This window comes from Excalfactoria chinensis, chromosome Z (assembly GCF_039878825.1).
Source record: "Excalfactoria chinensis isolate bCotChi1 chromosome Z, bCotChi1.hap2, whole genome shotgun sequence".
Lineage (NCBI taxonomy): Eukaryota > Metazoa > Chordata > Aves > Galliformes > Phasianidae > Excalfactoria > Excalfactoria chinensis.
In genome coordinates, this window is record NC_092857.1 from 72,335,168 (window position 1) to 72,341,771 (window position 6,604).

Sequence of the window (6,604 nt, forward strand, 5' to 3'; positions counted from 1 at the left end):
GAGTGCGTGGAGCTCATCAGTGGAAAAGTTCCCGAGTCCCTCATCAATTCATTGCCAAAGCCAGGTACACATGTTACATTTGACAATGCGGGTTAGTAAAATGGGGTCAGAGCGTGGCTTTCAGGGGGTTCGTTAATGCTAGCGTTGAGCAAGATTAGCAACAGGACTGCATTAAGGTCCATGGGAACACGCAGAGATCTGTCCCAATCCCACTGTGTTTATTGTTGGGCTTGGGGAAGTCACAGAATCCTCCTGGAATGGCTTGGGATTGGCAGGGGCCTAAAGGATCATCCTCAGGCTCCATGGCCTCTGCCTCAGTCTGGGTCGGCAGCCGACGCATTTAGCAGGAGACGAGAGCAGGCTGTCCGGGGCCCCTTCTGACCTGGCCTTGGGCACGTGCAGGGACGGGGAAAATCCGTTCTTGCGTGTCCTTGTTGGGAATGTTCTTCCCGATGTTCCGTGCTCGGTCGAAGGCGTTACGCTCAGCCTCGTCCAACCGAGCCAAGCCTGAAATGAACTGGTTTCTTTGTTTTGTTTCTTTGCAGTGCCGAGGAAACGGGGCAAGCTCAGCACCTTCCTTCGTTCGGTGGTGAAGGCTCGCCCCAGGAGATCGGAGCAGCCGGAGCCAGCGAAGGAAGGGGTGTTTGGGTGTGACCTGGGGGAGCACCTTCTCCGCTCTGGCCGTGATGGTAAGGAACAGCCCATTGCTGAGATCTCCCTCCGCTGGGCATCTAAAGATAAAAGGGAGATCATATCCAACAATTGTTTCAGTCTGAAAACATAGGAAGCCTTCTGGCCAAACAGAGCATCCTGCATCCTTTTCCTAGCTCTTCTGGACTTGAGATTGCATTCCTCCATTCCCCAGGGAGCTGTGATGGGACTTGCAGTGTCTGTGGTTTTGCCAGAATTACTTTCTCCAGGCTGTTGATTGGTGGTGGCATTTCTGGAAAGCCAAGAACACGTCTCTGTGCAGTTTCCTCACAGCTGTCTCTGCCAGCTTTCTCCTCTAAGGAGGAAGCAAGCGGTGGCCCGGCTGGGCTTACTGGGTGGGATGTGAGAAGAGCAGGGCCTGAAGCAGGACTTGAGTAAGAAGCTGAGCTAACCGCTGGCTCTTGTTCTGTAGTCCCCCAGGTCCTGCAGAGCTGCGCCGAGTTCATTGAGCAGCATGGCGTGGTGCAGGGGATCTACCGCCTGTCCGGCATGGCGTCCAGGATCCAGCGCCTACGGTAAGAGTGCTGCGACTGACACAGCTGTCAGCAGGGGCACGTGCCATGCTGCGGGCGTTCAGAGGAACCCCTTCCTTTTCCTGACTGTATTCTGTGTGGCTTTGGACTTGCTTTCCTCTTTCTCAAAGCCCTCTGCCCAATCCTGTGTCCTTCTCTGCAGCCATGAGTTTGAGTTGGAGCAGGTTCCCGAGCTCAGCGTCCGAGACATTCACAGCGTGAGCTCCCTCTGCAAGATGTACTTCAGGGAGCTCCCGAACCCTCTGCTGACCGAGCAGCTGTATGCCAAGTTCTCGGTAAGCTCAGGGCAATGTCTTGGAAATGACACTCACCTCTCCCCTGGGCGTCCTGGCTGATGGTTGCAGCAGTGCCCCAGCTCCGAGGTCTTATTTCTGTTAGCCCCATGAGGCATGTCTTTGCCACATCCTGCCTCAGGCTGATGCCACTTTTGGTGGTGCCAGGAGGTGCTTATTTAAGCTATTCACGACGCTTGGAAGAATTCCCTTTCCTTTGCTATTCCCGCCTGGTGTCTGAATCCCTTCCTGCCTTTTTCCAGGACGCTGTTTGCGCTGCGACGGAGGAGGAGCGGCTGCTCAGCATGCAGGATGCCATCCAGCAGCTGCCCGCTCCTCACTACAGGTCAGTGCTGCGCTCGGTCTGCTGAGTTCAGCCCTGCTGCCTTTCAGAGGGCCATGATGCGATTCCAGGTGTTGCCTCACGCTGGCAGCATCATGCCTGTGCACGCTGAAGCGGCTGAAGGCTGCGTCGGGTCGGTTGATTGGGTCAGTTCCTTGGTACGGGGGCACGGTTGGTGCAGCCGATGGCTGCGGCTGTGCTGTGCTGGGGCTTGGTGCTGCAGTGTGGTGGCATTGGGAATGTTTTACCTACTTCATATTCAGGGACGGTAGCAATGACAACAACCGGCATGAAGTGAGGTTTGTTTTGTGCGCTGCAGCACGGCTTGCTTTTTGGTGCTGAACATCTGCCCCTCTTGTTTTCCAGGACGCTGGAATACCTGATGAGACACTTGGCGTCTCTGGCCGGGAACTGCTCCATCACCAACATGCATGCTCAGAACTTGGCGATAGTGTGGGCTCCAAACCTCTTAAGGTAAACTTCCGTTTCAACACGATGCTTACTTCTGCTCTGGCCCAACCCCAGGGGCACAATTTCCAGGTGACAGTTTCTACTCACTTGTTTAGCTGGGACTGCTGTGTCCCTGATCATCCAGGAGAATTTTGTCAGTGGCATCGCTGATTGCCCACTGCGGAAGTCTCCAGAGCCCAACTTGTCAGGTTTTGGCTACAGAAATTCAGACTGGGGGAAATGATCCTGGGGAAATGACTTGTAAGATCTGCCTTTTCTTCAGATCCCAGCAGAGCCAGTCCGCCTGCGCCAGCGGAGAAGCTGCGTGCAAGGAGCTGCAGACGCAGTCAGATGTTGTGGAGTTCCTCATCAGCCACACAGACGTCCTCTTCCCCTCCAAATCCACGCCAGCCGTGGGAGAGAGGGCAGGTGAGCGTCTTCCTCCATTAGCTTGATCTTGATCTGACACCTTGATCCAAGCCAGGCCTTCTCCAAGACCTTTGAAAATGCTTTTTCTGTTGAGGAGACAGCAGGCTTCTGGGTTTAGATTAGAATATGGTGCCCCGTTCCTGGGTCCTGAGAGTGTCCAAACCCAAAGCTTCCATGGAGAAAACCGTCACTGCCGTTCAGATGTTTTGCAAGCAGGTGAAGCTTGATTGAAGTGTGGCAGCAAAGCTTTCCGAGGTCCCTGCCCCCTAGTTTTTCTAGGTTTTTTGTTTGCCTGTTTCGATACAGTGAGCTGCTCTTAATTGTGGCTGTGTCCTTTGCCACGAGCATAGCTCTGAGCACACGGTTCTTTTGAGCTCCTCTTCTTCCAGTGGCTCTGATAAGCAAGTCTGAGAGAAATGCAGAACTGGGATGGCTGTGCGGCTGCCTTCTGATCCTCCCTCTTACCTGTGGTTTCCCCTTGCAGGGCACAGCTCTCTGGACGGGCCCAAGTCTGTGTGGGTGTCTCCTCCATCCACAAAGCTGCTCACGCTGCAGGAGGCACAGGCTGAGAGGAGAGGCCAGAGCAGCTCTCCTGCTGCGACACAGAGCAGCAACACCGAGGTGGAGGAAGGCCCCACAGCTGTAATGAGGAACTTCCACACGGTCATTGATTCTCCATCGGAAAGGTAAAGAGGACTTCCCTTTCCAGCCGCTATCATCATTGGTCGGGTGGGTTTGCCAGGAACGGGCAACTGTCGGCAAGGGCTCGGAGCAGCTCTTCCCTCACCCTGCACCACGACTGACAGCACGCTCTGCTTTCTCTCTCCAGACCAAGTTCTCACAGCAACAGGACGGAGTCACCAGCTGGCAGTTGGCGTTCCTGTTTCTGTCTGGGCAAACCATCCCCTGCAGCCAAACGCCAACTGCAGCTCAGTGCCAGGGATCCCTCAGAAGCACAAGTCGTGGTCCTGGCAGGTAAGGGTGCAAATCCAGCTTTCAAAGCACTGCTTGTCAGCAGCACAGGTAGGATTCATGCTTTCAGTGGGCTTGTACCTCCTTCTGGCGCTCGAGCCTGTGCCTGACATCTTTGGTTCACCCCTGTCTTTCCCAAATGAGTCTCTTGTCAACACAAGAGCTGGACCTGCACGAGGATCACTGTCAAGACAGTGACACTGTTGCTAGAAGCCTATTTGCTTCTGCCCACCACCACTACGTAGCCAGATGTCAAGAACCTCTTTCATGATTCATCTTGTGAACGTTTGACACTAACCGCTGTCCATCTACTCCTTCCTAGGTGACCCGAGCCCTCGTGTGTCCCGAAGACGCAGGGCATGCTACGACAGCGCATCCTGTGCTTCCATCAATGAAGAGCTGTTAGGAAGCACAGGGTGCTGCATTTCAGTGGAGAGCCTTCCATATGGCACCATCAATGCAGACAAGAACATCATCGTCGTTGAAGCCCTCGTTCATCCCATCCCTCCGGAAGCTGCTGACCTGAGCCTGCCAGACACCACAGGCACCAGCGTGGATTGGGACCCAGTGCAGGGGTCCCAGGACAGCCCAGCCCAAGCACAGCCCGAGTGCCCCGACAGCAGCACCACCATGCAGGCTCAGGTCAGCAACACCGAGGAGAAGCCGAGCCTCTTGGAGGGGGGTGTAGAATCAGGCCACCAGTGCCAGGCTCCAAGCAACAGCACGAGCTCTGAGTTACTCTCTCCTTAACAACAGAGGATTGGTCCCATCTTAAAGCCTGGACCTCTCACGCCCTCCTTTGTCCCATTGAATAAAGGCACGCTCGTGCTCAATCAACACTTTGGCTGCATTCCGATTCTTCATTCACAGGGACTGGGATGAATGCAAGAAACAGCAAGGCAGCTCAGCTTGCAGTGCTCTGGCTGTGGGGTGCGTGCAGCCGAGCTCTGGGTGTGTTCCCATTTTGCCTGACTTTGGGATGCCTGCAGCGAGAGCTCTGCTACCATTTTTTATCCTAGCATCCTGGAACTGCTCATGAAAACTCCAAGCCTCCTGGCTGCGGCTTTGTGATGCTTTTCAGTGCTTTTTCTTTATTGCTTTTTGGATGCTCTAACACCTCTGTCCTCTCGTCGTTTCCATTCCCGGCTCCCACCTCTGAGCCAGCCCTGCAGATCATCTCCAGCCCTGCCATCATGGCGCTGCGGCAGGAGGAGCTCACCCTGACCAACATCAGGCAGTGCTGCCTGCCTCTCTCACTCTCTAGACCAAGTGTAACTACGCTGTTGTGGAGACAAATGCTTTCTGTCACATCCTCCATCCCCGCAGCCATTTACTGGTAGGCGGCTCTTGCAGAAGAAGATTCAAGCAGCAGGACCTTTTGCCCAACTACAGCACACGAATGCTACAAAAGCAGAAACAACCCGCAAGCTCTGAGTCTGTGAGTCTGCACAGGCACGCACCGACTGCGTTTGATGGTACCCCCCATCCTTGATTTCCTTCCCTGCTTCTTGTCTGATGGCACTGCTGAGCCAGGAACAAGCTGCCCGGCGTGGCAGAGCGTGGTGCAGAGCTGTGCTGGGACCTCCTCCCCTTCCTCTGCTGCAGCTTGGCGTGCAACCTCACCCACTTCTCTGACAGACCTGCTGATCCCATCGGGAAGCTCTGGCACGGGATGTGCCTCCAACCCAAAGCTCCTTCCCACCTCCCAAGGGAAAGCAAAGCAACCCGAGCATCGCCAACAAACCTGCCCAGCAGACAGCAGGGAATGCAAACAGCTTCTGGCTGCTCCCCTGCACTCCCATCCTAAGTAAGAGACCCCACGAGGACTGGCTGGGAAATCAGTGCATGACACACGTGAGTGTGCACAGGATTGTGCAAAGCAGTGGGGTTCCACCAGTGTGTGTGTATTTGTGCACAGATGCTGTTGCACACGTTTGTGTTCATGAGTGTACAAACCAGTGGGGTTGCTCAGGTCTGTGCATGTCAGTGGGTATGTGAGCAAGGACAAGCACGCACATATATGTGCGTGCACAGGGGTGTGTAAAGGTTGGAGCTGTGCAAAGACATTGTGGTACCGGTGTGTGTGTGCACTTTGGGAGTGAAAGGAAGGGGTTGCGCGTGTGTCTGTGTGTGTGCGCACAGGGCTGCACTAAGGGATGTGGTTGCGTGAGTGTGTGTGAGCACATGGATAGTGCGTGGATGCGGTGGCACCAATGTGTGCTTGCACAGGGGTGTGCTGAGGAGTTGGGTTGCACACAGGTGCACACACAGGGATGTTTGTGGTAGCTGTAGGCAGCTCTGAGCAAGTTTTTCTGAGCAAGTTCCATCTCTTTTCCATTCCTTTGCCCCTCAGAACGGTTTTCCAGTGGCTCTCGTCCAAGAATTCTTGGAACAGCCTGCGGCTGGCTCTCCTGAAGCTCAGGGTCCTGACTTTGCTTTTGGCCAGGCCCGCATTCCTCGAGATGAGGAACTCTAGGAGGGCATGGTCACTACAGGCCTGACCACCTCCAGACTTAAGCCCTGCTGTGCACCGTGTCCAGTAATGCTTCCCTTCTGCTTGGTGTGCTTAATGCTTGGGCCACACAGTTCATCTCTGTGCACTCCAGCAGTCTCTCAGACAGCTTGCAGCCAGCCATGCTGATTTCCCAGCCTGACTGGAATCCCCCATCAAGTTAAGAGTCAGTGAGCGCGGTGCTTCTGGTAGCTGCAGTAAGCAGGGCCCATCAACAGGCTCCCTTCACCGGGCGGCCTGGAGCAGACCCTCACCTCCAGAAGCCCACGATTGGTTCAGTCATTAATTTGACCTGCAAATTCTCCATGTGATCATGGCTGTTCTTAGTCCTTAGCAGTCAGCTTCTTCATATAGAGGGCAAATCCCTTGCCCTCCTGAATTA